A 23395-nucleotide genomic window follows, 5' to 3' on the forward strand; every position below is an offset into this window, starting at 1 on the left:
AGGCGGGCCACACCAAACAGGCCCACAACTGCTCCCTGGAGCACCCTCTTGCAGCAATCTCCCTTTCCAAGTGGTAGGTGTTCCAGCAGTCTGGCGCTTTTTTTAAGAAAGTGCGGACGATAAAAGAATTGTCATTTGCAACCTGTGCCGTACCAAAATGAGCAGGGGCGTGAACACTAGCAACCTAACCACCACCAGCAATATCCGCCACATGGCATCAAAGCACCCTAACAGGTGGGCCGAACGCCTGGGTCCACAATCAGTGTCTGCGGGTAACACCACTGCCTCCTCTTCCCCTGTGTTACATGCTGGCCAATCCCCTGTCCAAGACGTAGGCCCGGATGCCTTCCGCCCTGCACCTGGACCTTCGCAAGCACCATCAGCTAGCACATCCACTTCTGTGTCCCAGTCCAGCATACAGATGTCTATACCCCAGGCCTTTGAATGAAAGCGCAAATACCCAGCCACCCACCCACAGGCCATATTACTAAATGCGCACCTTTCCAAAGTGCTGGCCCTGGAAATGTTGCCATTTAGGCTTGTGGACACTGAAGCTTTCCGCAGCCTGATGGCGGCGGCCATCCCTCGTTACTCAGTCCCCAGCCGCCACTATTTTTACCAGGTGTGCCGTCCCCCGCCTTACACCATCATGTGTCCCGTAACATCACCCGTGCCCTGACCAACGCAGTTATTGGGATGGTCCACTTAACGACTGACACACAGGACAAGTGCTTTTGTCCAGGGATGCTACATTTCCCTGACGGTACACTGGGTGAATGTTAGGACGCCGGGAGCGCGTCGTACCATGGGATGGCACAGGTGCTACGGACGACATGGATTGCGGGCGCTACTTCCATCACGATTTCGGCCACCACCTACCCCTTCTCCTCCTCCACCTCCTCCTCCACTTCCACCTCTGAATTCTCATGTTGCAGCACCAGTCAGCCATCAGTCAGTAGCTGGAAGCAGTGTTGCACTGCAGTGGGGAAGCGGCAACAGGCCGTGCTGAAACTAATTTGCTTAGGTGACAAACAGCACACCGCCGCAGAGCTGTGGCAGTTTATAAGGGACCAGACTGAACTCTTGCCACTCAACCTACAACCAGGCATGGTTGTGTCTGATAATGGCCGTAACTTGGCGGCTTTGGAGCTCGGCCGAATAATTCGGGTGCTCGAATACAATTTAATACAATGGAAGTCATAGGGAGAACCCCAGGAAGAGAAGAGTGTGTCTGGTTCTTAAAAAAAAGATTAGAAATTGATGGAAACACCATCAAAATGGTTTGTCAATAGCATTAAGAGGATAGCTGGATGCATCTTAGACTCATATTATGTACGACATACAATAGACAACCACACAAAGGCTATATGCCAAAAGCCAGGTATGTGATCAATCTATCCATGAGACAGATAACAGCCAGCATACCTTTCAATGGCAGCCTTATGCACTATGAGATATTCCAAACCAGCTCTCATCTGACTGAGAACCAGTAAACCTCAAAGTTATTTAGCATCTGTTGGATGGCTTGGGTGGACCTGCACACCTAGATCAATATCATTAGGGCGACAAAAAGTTTTCTGATTGTCCTAACATAATATTCAATAACCTTTCTATACAGTTTTGTCATGTAAAAACTCATTTGCATAAACATGGGCATGTGGGAAAGACATGCAAATGAGCAGAATCTGCCTTGTTTTTTAGCTTTCATAAGACTATGAAAACCAATAGATGGCGCTATTGAGTTATGAACAGTGCCCTCTATTAGTTTCACAGTCTTATGACAAGACTAATATTCTTGTCAGAAGACTATGAAACAAATAGAGGGCGTTGTTCATAACTCAATAACACCATCTATTGGTTTTACAGTCTTCTGACAATAATATCAGACTGAGTCTTATGACAAGAACACATGAGCATACCGATGTGTTCGGCCAGAGCACAAGAGCACTTTGGTGCTCGCTCAATACTACTCGGCAAGCTCACACACATACCATGCCTTGTCCACGTGTTCAACTTAGTGGTTCAGCGGTTTCTCAAAAACTACCCCAATTTGCCTGAGCTACTGGTGAAGGTGCGCCGCGTGTGTGCCCATTTCCGAAAGTCATCTACAGCTGCCGCCGGTCTGGCAACGCTGCAGCAGCGCTTACAATTGCCATCTCACTGACTGTTGTGCGATGTAAGCACGCGCTGGAACACCACGTTCCACATGGCCAGGATTTGTGAGCAGCAGAGGGCAGTAGTGAAATACCAGCTGCAACATGGTCGTCACCTTTCCAGTCAGCTTCCGCTCTTCACAAGTGACGAGTGGGCATGGATGTCTGACCTCTGGGAGGTTTTATGCAACTTTAAGCAATTAACACAGATGGTGAGCTTCGATGATGCTATTATCAGCGTAACCATTCCACTGAAACGCTCGCTGCTCACAATGAAGGCGGACACTTTGCAAGTGGAAGAGGTGGAAATGGGAGAAGACAGTACACAGGGTGATACCCAGACCATCCTCGGTTCGTCTTCTCAGCGTAAATTGGATGATGATGATGAGGAGGAGGAGGAGGAGGAGCAGGAGACGGTTGCCTCTGCTACAGACGGTAGTACCCATAGCAGGTTTATTCCATCTGTTCAGCGTGGATGGGCCGAAGAGGAGGAAGAGGATGAGGAGATTGAGAGTCATCCTCCTGATGAGGACAGCAAAGTCTTGCCTGTTGGGAATCTGGCACACATGGCTGCCTTTATGCTATGCTGCCTTTCCCGTGACTCGCGCGATGTACGCATTTTGGCAACACCGATTACTGGTTGTTCACCCTTCTCAACCCCCGCTACAAATAGAACTTCTCATCTCTCATTCCTGTGGTGGAGAGGACTAGCAAAATGGTGCAATACCAGAAGGTCTTTGTGGAAAAATTGCTCCAAAAATTTCCAGCTGACAACGCTGGCGGCAGAGTACGTAGTTCCTTGGCCAACCAAGGAGGGGAGGGGAACACACAGCACTTCCAACAGAGGCAGGGGAACACTCTCCAAGGCTTGGGACAGTTTCATGACACCCCGCCAGCACCTTCATCCTGATGCGCGGCCTAGTGTCACAAGGAGGGAAAAGTTTTGGAAAATGGTGAAGGAGTACATGTCAGTCTCCTCAATGATCCCTCAGTGCCTTACTATAGGGTGTCCAAACTGGACACGTGGCACAAACTGGCGCTCTACGCCTTGGAGGTACTGGCCTGCCCTGCCGCCAGCGTTTTGTCAGAGCGGGTATTTAGTGCTGCTGGGGGCATATCAACTGATAACGCATCTGCCTGTCAACTGAAAATGCTGACAGGTTGACTCTTATCAAAATGAACAAGGCCTGGATTGCCCCTGACTTCTCTACTCCACCAGAGGAAAGCGGCTGAACATAAAGGCACTCTAAATGTGGCTTTTATGGTGTATTAAATACACTGTATTCCCATGCACCCCTTCCATCACAAAAAAGGGTATATGGTTCAATCTTCCTTTTCTCGTCCTCCTCCTCCATCATATAAACATGCTTATTAGGCTGCCCTCGCTCCTAATGTTTTAGTGGGTCAGCTCAGCAGCAGGCCCTCACCCCAATGTTTTAGAGGGTCACCAGCAGGCCCTCGCCCATAATGTTTTAGATGGTCAGATCAGCAGCAGGCCCTCGCCCCTAATGTTTTAGAGGGTCAGCTCAGCAGCAGACCCTCACCCCTAATGTTTTAGAGGGTCAGCTCAGCAGCATACCCTCACCCCTAATGTTTTAGAGGGTCAGCTCAGCAGCAGGCCCTCGCACCTAATGTTTTAGAAGGTCACCAGCAGGCCCTTGCTCCTAATACTTTTGAGGGTCACCAACAGGACATCAATCATAATTTTTCAAGGCTGTGTATGATGCCCTCCTTTATGTGTAATAAAGGGTGTATTGTAGTGCTGGTTCCTTGAAATTTTTGGCAGCTCTTTCACTTAGTGCATAGGTTTTATGAGTGTAGGAGTCCCACTACCTGAACAATTGTACCACAATGTGAATGAGACCCTCCGTTATGTGATATACAGGTTGTATCGAGTGCCTCTTTCTTTATATACTAGTAAATATACAGGAAAGAATGTTTCCTAACAATTTTTCCTCTAAAATCGATTTTATCTTTGGTTTTGTGCGTATGATTGTCAGTCTGTAAAAGTGGCGCACTACTCGGACAACATAGTTCCCAGCAGCGACCTGGGAGTCCAAGATGCATCCAGACATCCTCCCCATGCTGATGCTGTTCCCGAACCATTTCAGTGGTGTTCCATCAATTCCTGACCTTTCCCTGTGAACCAGACACCTTTCCTCTTCAGAGCAGGGGGTGCCTGGTTTAATGCTCTGGTTCTTCCATTGAATTCCATTGTGCTCTGGTGGTCTGTAGAGCACCCGAGCATCCCAATGTGCTCTACTCGAGCACCAAAGCTCCCGAGCACTTTGGTGCTCGATCAACACTAATCCTGTCCAGACCCCCCAAGCAAATATAGACCACAGATGCCCCATATACAGATTCCTGCTAGAGGCCATGAACAAATACAGACACCAGACAATACCCCTATATACAGATTCCTGACCAGACTCCCTGAACAGACCTTAGACCATACCCTGTAAATACAGAACAAGAAGACATTCCTGAAAGATCCCATCCTTTAATGACCCTGTGCAGGCAGAGGAGTCTAAATTTATTTTCATGACACCATGGGCTGCACAGAATATTTGGTTCGTAGAACTGGAACAGATCCTGTCCTGTAGTTCAGAGAAGTCTATACCAGGGAAAGGTCTGATCTGCTTCATTAGGTGATGTTGTTACATGTTGTTACTGGTGGTTAAATCATAGATTTTTGCAAATCTTGCAGAAAGGTAGTAGTTACCCGAGGGTGCAGTGAATCATACCAGTTGTGACATTATGTAGAGATGAGCAAATCTATTCTAAACTAATCAAATTCAATATGATTTTGTTTTGACTGTAGGTAAGGACAGACAAGGACAATGATCCCTAAGACTGGAACCCAGCCCACTTTCCAGACCTACAGTGCAGAACAAGCCATAGATAGCTAGACCGCAACTGGTCCACGGTCCCTATGTTATTTAAGTGCATAGACGGACAAACAAAAAAGACAGACAAACACCATACAAGAGTTGTACATAAATGGGTCAGAACCAGGCAAGCTATATAGTACCAAATGAGAGATAGAGAGTGGTCAGAAGACAAGCCGAGATCAGAACTAGACGGACAACATGGTACCAAACAAGACACAGAGTGGTCAGAAGACAAGCCAGGGTCAGAGGAAAGAGCAATTCAGTTATCACCGGAACTAGGAGTACAGTTAGTCAGAGACTATCACTGGCACTGGTGTATGGCCCGATAGGTCCATGATTCGGCGCTCCATTAGTGAGAACACTAGTACACAATAATAGAGCAGCTTAGCAATCGGCCCACTTCCAGTCTCCTCCAGCACCCCTCAGAGCATTGTATCCTGTTGCTAAGGATGCTGTCGTATCACCAAGGGTTTGGCTCACCAGTGCGTTTCTCCCAGCGCGGCCATGCTGAGGCTAAGGATTGTGCCGCTGGAGCCCAGACAGGTAAGTTTCTAAAAGATTTTTCTAAAAAATTCTGATGTGTTTCAGACAAATTTCTCAAAACAACATCTACAAACCGGATTCCAAAAAAGTTGGGACACTATACAAATCGTGAATAAAAACTGAATGCAATGATGTGGAGGCGCCAACTTCTAATATTTTATTCAGAATAGAACATAAATCACGGAACAAAAGTTTAAACTGAGAAAATGTATCATTTTAAGGGAAAAATCTGTTGAATCAGAATTTCATGGTGTCAACAAATCCCCAAAAAGTTGGGACAAGGCCATTTTCACCACTGGGTGGCATCTCCCCTTCTTCTTACAACACTCAACAGACGTCTGGGGACCGAGGAGACCAGTTTCTCAAGTTTAGAAATAGGAATGCTCTCCCATTCTTGTCTAATACAGGCCTCTAACTGTTCAATCGTCTTGGGCCTTCTTTGTTGCACCTTCCTCTTTATAATGCGCCAAATGTTCTCTATAGGTGAAAGATCTGGACTGCAGACTGGCCATTTCAGTACCCGGATCCTTCTCCTACGCAGCCATGATGTTGTGATTGATGCAGAATGTGGTCTGGCATTATCTTGTTGAAAAATGCAGGGTCTTCCCTGAAAGAGATGACGTCTGGATGGGAGCATATGTTGTTCTAGAACCTGAATATATTTTTCTGCATTGATGGTGCCTTTCCAGACATGCAAGCTGCCCATGCCACACGCACTCATGCAACCCCATACCATCAGAGATGCAGGCTTCTGAACTGAGCGTTGATAACAACTTGGGTTGTCCTTGTCCTCTTTGGTCCGGATGACATGGCGTCCCAGATTTCCAAAAAGAACTTTGAATCGTGACTCATCTGACCACAGAACAGTCTTCCATTTTGCCACACTCCATTTTAAATGATCCCTGGCCCAGTGAAAACGCCTGAGCTTGTGGATCTTGCTTAGAAATGGCTTCTTCTTTGCACTGTAGAGTTTCAGCTGGCAACGGCGGATGGCACGGTGGATTGTGTTCACTGACAATGGTTTCTGGAAGTATTCCTGAGCCCATTCTGTGATTTCCTTTACAGTAGCATTCCTGTTTGTGGTGCAGTGTCGTTTAAGGGCCCGGAGATCACGGGCATCCAGTATGGTTTTACGGCCTTGACCCTTACGCACAGAGATTGTTCCAGATTCTCTGAATCTTCGGATGATGTTATGCACAGTTGATGATGATTTTTCGCTGGGTAACACCTTTCTGATATTGCTCCACTATCTTTCTGTGCAACATTGTGGGAATTGGTGATCCTCTACCCATCTTGGCTTCTGAGAGACACTGCCACTCTGAGAAGCTCTTTTTATACCCAATCATGTTGCCAATTGACCTAATTAGTGTTAATTGGTCTTCCAGCTCTTCGTTATGCTCAAATTTACTTTTTCCAGCCTCTTATTGCTACTTGTCCCAACTTTTATGGGATTTGTTGACACAGTGAAAATTTGAATCAAAGTATTTTTCCTTTAAAATGATACATTTACTCGGATTAAACGTTTGATCTGTCATCTATGTTCTATTACAAATAAAATATTGACATTTGCCATCTCCACATCATTGCATTCAGTTTTTATTCACAATTTGTTTAGTGTCCCAACTTTTTTGGAATCCGGTTTGTATAATATTAATGTAGTATACTAAGTCTGATCTGTGGTAGTCAATCATGGCATGAACAAAGGAGATTTCTGAGGACCTCAGAAGTGGAGACGTTGATGCTCATCAGGTTGAAAAAGGTTACAAAACCATTTCTAAAGGGTTTGGACTCCACCAATGCACAGTCAAACACATTGTGTACAAATGGAGGAAATTCAAGACCATTATTACCCTCCCCAGGAGTGTTCAACCAACAAACATGACGCCAAGAACAATGCTTGCAATAGTCAGTGAGGTCGAAAAGGAACCCAAGGTAACCCGTAAACAACTAAAGTCTTTTTTTACATTAGCTATTGTTAATGTTCATGAGTCCACCATAAGGAAGACATTGAACAGCAATGGTATGCATGACAGGATTGCAAGAAGAAAGCATCTGTAGTTTGCTGAAGATTAGCAGGATAAGCCAGAAGGCTATTGGAACAATGATTTGTGGGCTCGGTTCACACCCAATATGTACAAAATCCATTAACGCTCCACATCCAATGCAAATGAAGGAGGTATTTAACACGCTTAGAAATGTGAACACGCAATAAAAATGTGGATTCTTGACTACGCTTAAAAACTAATAATCTGCAAGAAGAATGAACATACTCATTCTCCTTGTAGATTCTGCACAGCAAATCCACAAATTTGCCCAGTGCAAACAAGCTCCACCAAATAGGGCTAAGCTTTGAGCGGGTTTGGTTGGCACATCTGCACCACAACCACATGAGATATGTCAGCATGGGTTTATGCTTCAGATCCTTTGGTAATAAATATAGAATATAGAATAAATGTGAACCTACCCTTAGAGATAAGGCAGAGTGTTCATGAAGTGTAGAGATGTACAGTTACAGTTACACAGCCTTGGCTCTCCTCATTTTTATGATCAGTGCATGGAGAGAACGGGATGCTGAGCCATCAGTGTTTAGCCACCAATTACAGTCACAAACACCCGTGTCTGGAGGGGTGAGTAACTCTCTGCACATCAAGTACTAAGGCTACATATGACCCCTCCTTTCCCTACCCCGGCACTAGGGACCAACAGTCTGAGAGAAGCCACTGTGATAGATTGATAGCCAGAGCCCCTACCACTCTCATCCTCCACTCCGGCTCCCTTTGGGCTTGCTGCACATGGATCCCCAGGAATTTGACAAATAACTCCATCTCTGCCTTAGACCACCAGGGATTTTGACTTAAACACTTTTCTGCCCTGCACCAGCGAGAATACTAACACCTATCCCTTCTTTGCCCTAGGCTACCAGGGATGCAAACATTAACCACATTCTGTACCCTAGACCGCTAAGGTTAGTGACATTATCCTTTCACTGTCATAGACCACCAAGATAGTGTTTGTAACTTTTCTATTCTCTAGACCACCAGTGATGCTGATGATAACCCCTTTATCTGCCCTAGACCACCAGCGATACAGACATTACCAGTTAATTACCATAGATCACCAAGGTTGAAGACATTAAAGCCTTCTCTGCCCTAGAACCCAAGTATTTACCATAAATCAATTAACTAACCTAGCTAATTAACTGCCATTGTTGTTGTTTTTTTACCTGTTTAGAAGGAACAGCGCCCGGATCTCTCATCGCCCTCCTCACTAGATACAGTGATTGCTATCCTCATTTCATTCAGAGCTAGTGGAAATTTTGGTAACCATCCTCCAGGGGAGCACCCAGGAATTTTGTCTAGGGGGGGTCCGAAAGGCAAAACAATGTGGGATGTGTAGTGTGCTGTGCTAATTCAATTTTTCAAAGCCCCCTTTATATTTAAAACTGCAGGGAGGGGGTGTAGTGTGTTGTGCTGATTCTTTTACTTGGCGATCCTAAAAGCTCAGCAGGAAATCAAAAATTTTTTGGCCCCCGCCCATTATTAAAAGCCCCTCCTACATATAATAGGCCACTCCCAACAAACACTGTACAGCTGAAATAGTTGCGGCCTGTCTACACACCATATGGAGAGAGGGGGAGGGTCTGTCCTGGCTGCACTGCCTGCTTCACATTATACAATAAACAGCAGACTACAGCCAGAAAGCTCCTCCGCTCTCCTCCCTCCCCAGACCCTGCTCAAGGCCTGTGGCCCCCCCCACCATCTGCCACCCGCCCGTGGACTGCTGCCCCCTTTGGCCGTCCTCACCCAGCTCTGAATCCTCCTTCTGCAAATGGCAGGGGGAGGACCCGGAGCATCTCCTCTCCTACATAGCGCCTCATACCTCTTACATCCAGTGATGTCACCTTTGTTGTAGACGTTCTCTTTCCTCATCTTCTCCATTCAGACCAGACCGCCATGATGATTTTTCAGCCATCTCCCGTCTCTGCAGAGATTAACAAACAGACATTAGTTTCCCACATTTCCATCATCTTCACATCTTCTGAACACCCTTTCCTGCCACCCCCAATACTGTGCCCGCTGTGCCCCCAATACTATACTGCAGAAACAGTCCCCCTGGAAATACTACTACCACACAGATAGTGCCCCCTTCAACAATTATTGGCACACAGTGCTCTAAAAAAATAACTGCGCCCAGACACTAATAGTATAAAGATAATGTCCCCCAAAAATTATTGTGCTAAGCTGAAACGTGGCAGGGTGCCCCCAAAGTAACAGGGCTCCCCAAAATAGAAATAATTCTCTGCCAGAGCACACTTAGTAGTAATAATGCCCCTATAGTGCCCATACTAGTAATCATGTTCCTCATAGCCCCCCAGTATTAGCAAAGCTCCGTATAATACCTCCTAGTACTAATAATTCTCCCTACAATATGACAGTACATGAAATACCCCCGCTTAGTGCCCGCTGTTGAGCTAATGTCCCCATAATGTATGCCAGTATAAAATACCCCTATATAGTGCCCCAGTAAATGCCCTCATAGTGCTCCTCTCCCCCTTCCCCATAGTGTCCCCCATAATATGCCAGTAAAAAATGCCCCTTCTAAGTGCCACCATATGCCCCAATAGTGCTCCTCTCCCCCATAGTGCCTACCATAATGTGCCAGTAAAAAATGCCCCCTTAGTGCCACCAGATGCCATAATGCCCCCATAATGTGCCAATAAGAATAAAGGCCACTTTAGAGCCCCCACTTCCCCTTAGTGCCCCCAAATAATGCCCCTATAGTGCCACCAGATGCCCCATAGTGCTCCTCTCCCCCATAATGTGCCAGTAAGAAGTGCCACCCAAAAAAAAAGTACCACCAGATGCTCCATAGTGCCGTTCTCCCCTTTAGTGCCCCCATAGTGCCGTTCTCCCCTTTAGTGCCCCCATAGTGCCAGCTCCCCTTTAGTGCCCCCATAGTGCCGTTCTCCCCTTTAGTGCCCCCATAGTGCCGTTCTCCCCTTTAGTGCCCCCATAGTGCCGTTCTCCCCTTTAGTGCCCCCATAGTGCCGTTCTCCCTTTTAGTGCCCCCATAGTGCCAGCTCCCCTTTAGTGCCCCCATAGTGCCTTTCTCCCCTTTAGTGCCCCCATAGTGCCGTTCTCCCCTTTAGTGCCCCCATAGTGCCAGCTCCCCTTTAGTGCCCCCATAGTGCTGTTCTCCTCTTTAGTGCCCCCATAGTGCCAGCTCCCCTTTAGTGCCCCCATAGTGCCGTTCTCCCCTTTTGTGCCCCCATAGTGCCAGCTCCCCTTTAGTGCCCCCATAGTGCTGTTCTCCCCTTTAGTGCCCCCATAGTGCCAGCTCCCCTTTAGTGCCCCTGCCCCCATAGTGCCGTTCTCCCCTTTAGTGCCCCCATAGTGCCAGCTCCCCTTTAGTGCCCCCATAGTGCCTTTCTCCCCTTTAGTGCCCCCATAGTGCCGTTCTCCCCTTTAGTGCCCCCATAGTGCCAGCTCCCCTTTAGTGCCCCCATAGTGCCGTTCTCCCCTTTAGTGCCCCCATAGTGCCAGCTCCCCTTTAGTGCCCCCATAGTGCCGTTCTCCCCTTTAGTGCCCCCATAGTGCCAGCTCCCCTTTAGTGCCCCCATAGTGCCGTTCTCCCCTTTAGTGCCCCCATAGTGCCAGCTCCCCTTCAGTGCCCCCATAATGCTGTTCTCCCCTTTTGTGCCCCCATAGTGCTGTTCTTCCCTTTAGTGCCCCCATAGTGCCAGCTCCCCTTTAGTGCCCCCATAGTGCCGTTCTCCCCTTTAGTGCCCCCATAGTGCCAGCTCCCCTTTAGTGCCCCCATAGTGCCGTTCTCCCCTTTAGTGCCCCCATAGTGCCAGCTCCCCTTTAGTGCCCCCATAGTGCCAGCTCCCCTTTAGTGCCCCTATAGTGCCGTTCTCCCCTTTAGTGCCCCCATAGTGCCAGCTCTCCTTTAGTGCCCCCATAGTGCCAGCTCCCCTTTGGTGCCCCCATAGTGCCGTTCTCCCCTTTAGTGCCCCCATAGTGCCAGCTCTCCTTTAGTGCCCCCATAGTGCCAGCTCCCCTTTGGTGCCCCCATAGTGCCAGCTCCCCTTTGGTGCCCCCATAGTGCCAGCTCCCCCCCCTCCAAAAAAACAACAACAAAAAATACACTGATACTTACCTCCAGCAGCCTCTTCCGGTCTGTGTCCCTGCTGTGTGCTGCCCGGCTCAGGCAGCGCGATGATGACGTCATCGCGCTGCTAGAGCCGGCCTCTGATAGGCTGCAGGCATTAGTGCCTGCGGCCTATCAGAAGAACAGGGGAGGGACACGCCTCTCCCTCCCCTGCTCTGCCGCAGCACAGGCATCTATATCGCTGTCCTAAGGACAGCGATATAGATGCATTAGATATGGAGATGAGCGCTTCCACAATGGAAGCGCTCATCTCCTACGGCCCCCCACCACCGCCGCCGCAAATGCCCGCAATTTACATCCAGGGCCGCGCCGCCTGTGGTGCGGCCCTGGAGGATGAAAAAAAAAAATTTGGGCTGGTTGTTCTAGGGGGGGTCCAGACCCGCTGGACCCCCCCTGTAGGTGCGCCACTGCCATCCTCACGGACCTGATTAATTGGTGGTCACTATGTTGGAGTCTCACATAAAGGAACATCTGAATAGGCACAGAAGATATTGATTTGGGGATTTTCGCTTTAAGGTCACATTAAGGTATTTTGGTGAAAAACCCATTTTACATTATCAACCTCGTGTCTACTTTCGGAATTTTTAAATTTATTTTATCTACTTTCTTGTTTTCTATATTACAATAACACAGAAACTGTTGGGATCTTTTCAGAACAGTCAGGTGTAATTTCTCACTTCCTGATACACTGTATCAGAGTAAAATTGTCTCATACAGTTACTCACATACTCATCAGAGACAGCATCTCTGACCAGTGCATGAAACGGTTGAACTTACAGAATGACTGAGCTCTGTCAACTCTGCAAAGATGCAAGAAATACAGAATTAGGTCTTAGTGCAGTGATCTGCAACCTACCACCCAGCAGCATTTGCGAAAAACCACATTTGGGCAATTGTTTTCAATGGTTCATTTTGGGGTTTCCATCTACTGGGTGTGACTTTATCATCAGGAGGACTAGCTAATGAAAAGTATTCAGCCACCGATGTATGTGAGAGAAGAAGTCTCTGATGAGTGTGATTGGCAATCTCTTGTGCAAGCTATGGAAGTTAGTGAACCCGCTATAATGATTACCCTAGCTACACCAGTTACATGGAAAATTCCATTTAGAGAGTTGCAATGGATATGCCTTTAGATAATTAATTGGATGTACCTTGAGAAATCATGAAAGAGGTCAAAGGTCTGCCTGCCCTGACCTTGGCCTGTCTCTGACTATGATTTTGCCTGAACACTCGGTGCTCAACTCTTGCGTCTCTTCACCTAATGTGAGTGAGCAATCACTTGACCAAAGAGTACTCCAAGACATAGCAGCCTGGTGGTTCCCCTGCTGCAGTGTCCAGATCTCTGTTACAGGGGTTATAGTTATAGAATAGAGGTCAAGGGGGCCACTTATATTAAACCCTTTGGAGTAAGCCCATAAATCTGTTTCAAGTCTTCAATTAGTGTCTAATGAAAAGTACACAAAAAGCAGACAAACCGTAAGTAATATCATGGGTGGACAGGTATGAGGTGATACCATTCACCTTAACTAGTTGTGCTGAGGGGAACAACATCCCAAAGGACCAGAAGTTATGGGTGGGCAGCTGCTGCCTCATCCAGATGAAGAAAGGGTCTGGAGTGCAAAGTCTGCATGGAGAAACCCAAAATTGGACTGAATTCAGTGCAGCTGTCCCAATGATGTCCAGAAACAATGGCAGGTTTAGTCCATTTATTATCAGTGTAAAAAAGGAATGCAATTCAAAACTGTACCAGAGAACACAGCTATATATGCATACAGTAACATTGGTAAGAGGCGATAAATTCCAACCTCTTCACGTAACAGGGCCTGATCACATCACTGAACAGGTCACTTTTCACCTCAAGATCAGAACACTATTCTCCTGCTGCACTTATCAATCTTTTAATCCAACTGGTTACATGGATTTCTATCCTTTTCAATTTCAAACTGACTATTAGTTTGTTTTCTTTGCCTATTAGTGCATGCTGGTATTCAGGGCTGGATTATTGTAACAGGGTGCCGAAGGCACACTCGGTCTCCCATCAGCTGCAGACCTGCTGCTTAGCTTCGGGAGCGAGGATCTGTGTTTGACTTTGTTCCCAGGGCAGCTTTGCTAGCTGGGAGGCTTCTTGCTCCTAGGTCTGCCTTGAGCGCCGAGCTGATCACGTCACATGACCCTCAGACCCCACTATAAATTCAGGCAGCCTGCTGGCCACAGGTTGCCTGTTAATTTAGGTTCCTGGCGTTTGATAGATACCTGTATACTTACCTGATCCTGTTCCCTGATGATCCTTTGCCTGCTCTTCCTGTACTGCGCATCTCTCCTGGTATCCTGACCCCGGCTTCCACCTGACGATTCTTTGTGGACTCCTGTTGTACTTCGTTTCTCTCCTGGTATTTGACCTCAGCTTATCCTGACTATTCTCTGCTCATTCCTTAGTACTGCGTAGCTCTCTAGGTATTGACCCGATCCGTTCACTATTCGTTATTTGTCTTGTCTGTCCTTCCCGCACGTATCCTAAGTTAGGGACTGCCGTCCAGTTGTCCCCTGTCATCAGGACTCATGAGCCAAGTAGGCAGGGCCAGGGGTGAGGGTGGAGCGCAGTGGTCACTATCCTCCCCCCTGTGTGTGTGTGTGTACACGTGACCGTTACAGATTAACAGGCCCAATAACCACTGTATAATGAATCCTCTGGTGACCCTGACTGACCATGTCTCTAATCTGACGCAGATGGTGCAGGAACTAGGGGAAAAACTCAGTTCTTTTGAGTTAGGGCAAGGTTCTTCCACTCCTCAGGCCTCCAGTCAGAATTTTGAGCCCCAGATTAAGCTCCCAGAACCCTTTTTTGGAGACCGGAAGAGGTTTCTCTCTTTTAATGAGAGTTGCAGACTTTACTTCCGTTTGCACCCCGTGTCCTCTGGCCCCGAGAGTCAACGCGTGGGAATTATCATTTCCCGACTACAGGGTGATCCCCAGGACTGGGCGTTCTCTTTACCTGCTGGCGCCAGTTGTTTAACTTCTGTGAAGGGGGTCTTTCAGGCCCTGGGTACCCTCTATGATGAATCAGACAGGGCTCTAGTAGCCGAGACGGCTCTAAAGGCACTGGTTCAGGGCAATGTACCTGCAGAGGATTATTGCACCCAATTCAGAAGGTGGTGTGTCCCCTCAGGATGGAACGAACCAGCCCTGAAGAGTCAGTTCAGGTCAGGTCTGTCTGATAACTTAAAGGATCTTCTGGTCAGTTATCAACTTCCAGAGTCTTTAGAGGAGATGATGACCCTTGTTGTCCGACTTGACCAACGGGTTAAAGAGAGACGACAGGAACGACAGTTCTCTTCCCAGATGGTGGTCCAGCCAGAGGCCTATCTCAGAGACAATGCTGAGGTCTCCACAGAGGAACCCATGCAGGTTGGCATGACCCGAGGGAATCTTCGCCGCAGACGTGGAGAATGCTTTTACTGTGGAGATCCTGACCATTGGATCAACCAGTGTCCTAAGAAGGTCCTCTGTCAAGTCTCCTAAGGCAAGGCAACCTAAAGACCAGGTTCATCCTGATTTTTCTAAATGTAAGCTTTTGGTACCCATTATGATTTCTCTGGGGGTAGATAAATGGCCGGGTAAGGCCTTTATTGATTCTGGCTCAGCGGCCAGCTTTATTGACTCTCAGTACGCTGTAAGATTGGGTGTTCCAATGTTTGCTTTACCAACTCCTATCCATGTCATGGCTATTGATGCTACTCCTCTTGTTGGTGGTACGGTGAGCTCATGTGCCTCAGAGATTTCTCTAACCGTGGGTGTGTGCCAGATGTTCCCTTTTAGTCCTGGAGAACCTACTGGTTGAGGAGGTACTAGGGTTGCCTTGGCTCCGAATACATAACCTAACTATAGATTGGTCCAAGGGGGAGTTGGTGAGATGGGGGCCTAAGTGTGACTTGTGCTTGTCTGTGGTACAGGCTTGGGTCTCAGTAAAGTCTGATACTTTACCCACTGTTGTTAGGGAATATTCTGATGTATCCTCATCACCAACCCCGGAGGTTCTACCCCCCATAGACCTTATGATTGTACTATAGAGCTAGTAGAGGGGGCCAAGTTTCCTAAGGGGCAAATTTATAATCTTTCTAAGCCAGAACGCAAGGCCATGGAAGATTATATTAAGGAGAGCCTTGGTAAAATGCATTGTAGACCTTCTTTCTCTCCTATGGGAGCGGGGTTTTTCTTTGTTAAGAAAAAAGAAAGTGGTCTTAGGCCGTGTATCGATTACCGGAGATTAAATAAAATCACTGTCCAGAATAGATACTCCCTCCCATTGATTCTGGATTTATTTAACCAGGTTCTGGGGGCAACCTGGTTTTCCAAGATTGACCTGAAAGGGGCATACAATCTAATCCGAATCAAGGAGGGAGACGAATGGAAAACGGCGTTCAATACTCCGGCAGGACACTTTGAATATCAGGTGATGCCTTTTGGACTCAGCAATGCCACAGCTGTGTTCCAAAACTTTATGAACGATATTCTTAGGGAGTTCTTAGGTAAATTTGTTATTGTCTATCTTGACAACATTTTGATATTCTCTCCTGACTTTGAATCACATGTGTCTCATGTTAAACAAGTATTAGAGGTGTAGAGGGAGACTCAGCTATTAGCTAAGCAAGAGAAATGTGTCTTTGGTGTACAGGAGATTCTGTTTCTAGGGCATGTTCCTGACTCCTCACGCCTTCAAGATGGATCCTTGTAAGGTACTAGCAATTAAGGAATGGGTAAGACCTTCATACTTAAAGGCCTTACAACGGTTCTTAGGTTTCACCAATTACTATCGTAAATTTATTATGAATTTTTCTGTAATTGCTAAACCGTTGACCGACCTTACTAAGAAAGGGGCGGATTTGGAGAATTGGTCTACTGAGGCCATTTCTTCATTTGAAAAATTAAAAAACGCATTCAGTAGCGCTCCCATTCTGATCCAGCCTGATCAGGAGAGACCTTTAATTGTGGAGGTGGATGCGTCCGAGGACGGCACAGGAGCAGTCCTTTGACAAGGTCCTGCTAGCCTCACTAAACTGAGACCGTGTGCCTTCTTCTCCAGGAAATTCTCTCCCACGGAGAGAAACTACGCCATAGGGAATAGGGAGCTGCTGGCCATTAAATGGGCATTTGAGGAGTGGAGGCATTTTCTGGAGGGGGCAAGGCATTGTGTAACTGTTGTCACTGATCAGAAAAACCTTATGTTTCTCGAGTCTGCTAAGAGGTTGAATCCCCGTCAAGCCAGATGGGCTGTTTTTTACTCGTTTTGATTTTTCCATTATGTTCAGGCCGGGAAGTAAAAATGTGAAGGCGGACGCATTATCTCGGAGCTTCCATGCTTTTCAACCTACTGAGGTACCGGCTGAATCCATCCTACCAGCAAACATCTTCATAGCAGCTCTAACCCTAGACACCTAGGACTCGCCCTGCTGGTAACCTACGACTCCTACCCATTCCCAGTAGACCCTGGTCCCATATCTCAATGGACTTTATAACTGACCTACCGCCGGCAGAGGGTAAGACTGTGGTTTGGGTAGTGGTCGATAGGTTTAGCAAGATGGTCCCTTTCATTCCCATGTCTAAACTCCCGAATGCCAAAACCCTGGCGTCTATTTTTGTGAAAGAAATTGTTCGATTGCATGGTATCCCAGAAAATATTGTTTCTGACAGGGGTGTGCAGTTTGTGTTCAAATTCTGGAGGGCCTTCTTTCAAAAATGTCAAATTTCATTGTATTTTTCCTCTGCCTACCACCCTGAGAGTAATGGGCAAACTGAACACCTTAATCAGTCTGTGGAACAATTCTTGAGGTTTTAGGATGCTGATAACCAGCAATTATGGGTTAAATTTCTTCCATTGGCTGAATTTGCTTTGAATAACCATGTCAATTCTTTTGCTGGGGTTTCACCTTTCTTTTGTAACCATGGTTTCCATCCCCGTTTTCATTCTGGGTCATCCGTCTCCTCCTCTAACCCAGAGGCAGATAGGCTCTCCTCTGAACTGTGCACAGTTTGGGCCCGGGTTCAATTGAACTTAGAAAAGGCTCAAAGTTCTCAGAAACTCAAGGCCGATAGGAGACGTTCAAGGGGGGTGAATTTTCAGGTTGGGGATAAGGTATGGTTGTCCTCCAAGAATCTCTCTCTTAAGGTATATTCAAAAAAGTTTGCTCCTCGTTTTATTGGACCATATAAGATCACGGAGGTGATTAACCCGGTATCATTTAGGTTGGAGCTGCCCGAGTCATTCCACATTCATAATGTGTTCCATAAATCTCTACTTAAAAAATATTTTGAACTGGTAGTACCATTAATAGCCTCGCCTCTGCCGGTTCTTGTTAATGATGTTGTAGAGTATGTGATGTCTAAAATAGTGGATGTCAGGAAGGTGCGTAATTCCTTGCAGTACCTGATTCACTGGAAGGGGTTTGGACCTGAAGAGAGATCTTGGGTATCTGCCAGGGAGGTTCATGCTCCTAGACTTGTTTGAAAATTTAATTTAGAACACCCTGAAAGGCCATCGCCTAAAGTCTTGGGTCCGGTGGCCCCTTGTAAAAGGGGAGGTACTGTAACAGTGTGCCGAAGGCGCACTCGGTCTCCCATCAGCTGCAGACCTGCTGCTTCGCTTCGGGAGCGAGGATCTGTGTTTGACCTCGTTCCCAGGACGGCTTTGCTAGCTGGGAGGCTCCCTGCTCCTAGGTCTGCCTTGAGCGCCAAGCTGATCACTCGGTGCTCGACTGGTCGGTCTGTCGGTCATGTGATGCTGGCCACGTCAGCATGACCCTCACTCCCCACTATAAATACAGGCAGCCTGCTGGCCACAGGTTGCCTGTTAATTTAGGTTCCTGGCGTTTGATGGATATCTGTATACTTATCTGATCCTGTTCCCTGACGATCCTTTGCCTGCTCCTCCTGTACTGCGCATCTCTCCTGGTATCCTGACCCCGGCTTCCACCTGACGATTCTTTGCGGACTCCAGTTGTACTTCGTTTCTCTCCTGGCATTTGACCTCGGCTTTTCCTGACTATTCTCTGCTCATTCCTTAGTACTGCGTAGCTCTCTAGGTATTGACCCGGTCCGTTCACTATCCGTTATTTATATTGTCTGTCATTCCTGCACGTATCCTAAATTAGGGACTGCCGCCCAGTTGTCCCCTGTCATCAGGACTTATGAGGCAAGTAGGCAGGGCCAGGGGTGAGGGTGGAGCGCAGTGGTCACTGTCCTCCCCCCTGTGTGTGTGTGTGTGTGTACGTGACCGTTACAATTATGGTTTGGGCAGGATCAGTAAACAGCCATCAAAAACATGGTGAACCTGATACCCCCAAGAGAATGAAGGCACCAGGGTACTTGCCCCATATGCTGTGCCTATAGTCCAGTAATATTAGTTGTAGTTTTACTACATGTTGCAAATATATATATATATATACAGTACAGACCAAAAGTTTGGACACACCTTCTCATTCAAAGAGTTTTCTTTATTTTCATGACTATGAAAATTGTAGATTCACACTGAAGGCATCAAAACTATGAATTAACACATGTGGAATTATATACATAACAAAAAAGTGTGAAACAACTGAAAATATGTCATATTCTAGGTTCTTCAAAGTAGCCACCTTTTGCTTTGATTACTGCTTTGCACACTCTTGGCATTCTCTTAAAGAGCTTCAAGAGGTAGTCACCCTGAAATGGTCTTCCAACAGTCTTGAAGGAGTTCCCATAGATGCTTAGCACTTGTTGGCCCTTTTGCCTTCACTCTGCGGTCCAGCTCACCCCAAACCATCTCGATTGGGTTCAGGTCCGGTGACTGTGGAGGCCAGGTCATCTGGCGCAGCACCCCATTACTCTCCTTCATGGTCAAGTAGCCCTTACACAGCCTGGAGTTGTGTTTGGGTCATTGTCCTGTTGAAAAATAAATGATGGTCCAACTAAACGCAAACCGGATGGAATAGCATGCCGCTGCAAGATGCTGTGGTAGCCATGCTGGTTCAGTATGCCTTTAATTTTAAATAAATCCCCAACAGTGTCACCAGCAAAGCACCCCCACACCATCACACCCCCTCCTCCATGCTTCACGGTGGGAACCAGGCATTTAGAGTCAATCCGTTCACCTTTTCTGTGTCGCACAAAGACACGGTGGTTGGAACCAAAGATCTCAAATTTGGACTCATCAGACCAAAGCACAGATTTCCACTGGTCTAATGTCCATTCCTTGTGTTATTTAGCCCAAACAAGTCTCTTCTGCTTGTTGCCTGTCCTTAGCAGTGGTTTCCTAGCAGATATTCTACCATGAAGGCCTGATTCACACAGTCTCCTCTTAACAGTTGTTCTAGAGATGTGTCTGCTGCTAGAACTCTGTGTGGCATTGACCTGGTCTCTAATCTGAGCTGCTGTTAACCTGCGATTTCTGAGGCTGGTGACTCGGATGAACTTATCCTCCGCAGCAGAGGTGACTCTTGGTCTTCCTATACTGGGACGGTCCGCATGTGAGCCGGTTTCTTTGTAGCCCTTGATGGTTTTTGTGACTGCACTTGGGGACACTTTCAAAGTTCTCCCAATTTTTCGGACTGACTGACCTTAATTTCTTAAAGTAATGATGGCCACTCGTTTTTCTTTACTTAGCTGCTTTTTTCTTGCCATAATACAAATTCTAACAGTCTATTCAGTAGGACTATCAGCTGTGTATCCACCTGACTTCTCCACAACGCAACTGATGGTCCCAACCCCATTTATAAGGCAAGAAATCCCACTTATTAAACCTGACAGGGAACACCTGTGAAGTGAAAACCATTTCAGGTGACTACCTCTTGAAGCTCATCAAGAGAATGCCAAGAGTGTGCAAAGCAGTAATCAAAGCAAAAGGTGTCTACATTGAAGAACCTAAAATATGACATATTTTCAGTTGTTTCACACTTTTTTGTTATGTATATAATTCCACATGTGTTAATCCATAGTTTTGATGCCTTCAGTGTGAATCTACAATTTTCATAGTCAAGAAAATAAAGAAAACTCTTTGAATGAGAAGGTGTGTCCAACCTTTTGGTCTGTACTGTATATCACAGTGTGTATGTGTGTGTGTGTATATATATATATATATATATATATATATATAACTGCGATATTAACGGACACCATTAGAAAGTACTGTCCTGCAAAAAACTAGCCCCCATGAGGCTATATGAATAGAAAACTAAAAAAATTATTGCTTCAGGAAGGCACGGAGCAAAAAATCACTGTTCCAGGAAAAAAAGTTTGCTATGTTCTCAACCCAGAGATGCTGTTAGAAAGCACTAGACCTGCCCACAGCTGCAGTGGTGATTATGTCCATCATGTGAACTTTTTGAAAGCATTTCACATTTTAGTTTTTTTTTTTTACCTTTGTTGTACTTGCCATAATTTTTAATTTGAATAAAACAACATTTTTACTAACATGACTCAACACCACGTGACACAAAACCATAAAACATTAATGAATTACACAATTGCTATGAAATGTATTCAACAAGATTTAATTAATTTTTGGTTAAATTTGCCCAGTTTTTGGTCATCAACGTCAAGAGTAATTTATAGTCAATGCCTGTAAAGTATCAATAGATATAAAGTATTCCTACTACCAGGGTTGGAGTTGTCCATCAGAGTGTTCTCCAGTAGGTCATGGTTGTGAAAAAATAAATGGGGCCATGGTGACAACTGGGCCCATGAAGTTCAGCAGAGGACAATCTCATCTGAAGTAAGCAGTGGAGAAGGTCATTTGTTGTTGAGTTAATTATGAAGAACTTGAAGATATTGGATGTCTATCCATCCAAGTTTAGTACAGTTGCATGGTGGTCTCTTAAAAATATTTTCTTTGGTCAACCAAAGTTCTTGAGTTCTACACCACACATGACACTGTTGATAGAGTCATGAGCAGTGTTGAACTGGAGCCCACCAGAGAAGATGAGACTGAGGTCCCACCATCCAGCTATGTAGAACAGGTACTTGTTGGACCTAGCCTGCCCTACTATAACTAGGAGCCATTATCAGAACAGGACTTGGTTCTCTGGTTGGCTACTCCAACCGTGTCCATGTGAGTTGAAATTTCAACTAAGCTCATATTGCTAGGGTTGGTGCCAGGCATCTGTGCTAAATTATGGATAACTGGGCATTGAAGAGACATCTTGGCATATTCCATAAGTTCTTTATTAAAATATGGTGTACAGTATAATATACTATAGAGCTATACGTATATTGTATATACTGTCAATCCCCATGAAATCATCATATATGGCAGAATGCAAAGTCATTGGTGATCATGTGGGAGCTTATTCAAGGCCTTCAAGTTCTGCTACTATATGATACATGATAACCAGTCATAGGACACATCCCTTAGGCAATACAGTCCTGATCAAAAGTTTAAGACCACTTAAATTGCAAAAAAATCATATTTAGCTGGATCTTAACAAGGTTCCAAGTAGAGCTTCAACATGCAACAAGAAGAAATGGGAGTGAGACAAAACATGTTTTGAGCATTAAATTTAATTAAAACAACAAATAAACTGAAACAGGCTGTTTTTCAGCTGATCAAAAGTTTAGGACCACACCTCCCCAAAAAAAACTAAACCCCCCCAAAACAGAAATCCAACTTCCAAACAGGAACTCAGTAATGAGTAGCTCCGCTGTTATTGTTTATCACTTCAAAAATTCGTTTCGGCATGCTTGATTGCAAGCGTTTCCATGAGGTGAGTGAGAACATTTCTCCAAGTGGTGAAGACGGCCGCACGAAGGCCATCTACTGTCTGGAACTGTTGTCCATTTTTGTAAACTTCCCTTGCCATCCATCCCCAAAGGTTCTCAATTGGATTTAGATCAGGGGAACACGCAGGATGGTCCAAAAGAGTGATGTTATTCTCCTGGAAGAAGTCCCTTGTCCTGCGAGCATTGTGTACTGTAGCGTTGTCCTGTTAAAAAAAACTGTCGTTAGCACACAGACGAGGGCCCTCAGTCATGAGGAATGCTCTCTGCAACATCTGGACATAGCCAGCGGCCGTTTGACGCCCCTGCACTTCCTGAAGCTCCATTGTTCCACTGAAGGAAAAAGCACCCCAGACCATTATGGCGCCCCCTCCACTGTGAGCCGTAGAAAACATCTCAGGTGGGATCTGCTTGTCATGCCAGTAACGTTAGAAACCATCAGGACCATGAAGGTTAAATTTTTTCTCATCTTCCACCTTTGAATGTTCCATGTTTGGTGCTCTCTTGCAAAGTCCAAATGAGCAGTTCTGTGGTGTTCAAGAAGATGAGGTCTTTGAAGACGTTTTTTGTTTTTGAAGCCCTTCAGTCTCAGATGCCGTCTGATGGTTATGGGGCTGCAGTCAACACCAGTAAGGGCCTTAATTTGGGTCGAGGAGAGACCCTGCTGTGAGAGACCACGTTCAAAAAGGGAGAGTTTTTTTTGCCTTTGCCATCACAACGTGTGACTACCTAACAGAAAATGGTAATGAATCCACATCTTTGCACAGATTTGGCCTTTTAAAGGCCTGTGGTCCTAAAATTTGGATCAGCTGAAAAACTGCCTGTTTCAGTATAATCGTTATTTTCAATTAATTGAATGCTCAAAAAATGTGTTGTCTCACTCTCATTTCTTCT

This window comes from Bufo gargarizans, chromosome 5, assembly GCF_014858855.1.
Source record: "Bufo gargarizans isolate SCDJY-AF-19 chromosome 5, ASM1485885v1, whole genome shotgun sequence".
NCBI classification, from domain to species: Eukaryota; Metazoa; Chordata; class Amphibia; order Anura; family Bufonidae; genus Bufo; species Bufo gargarizans.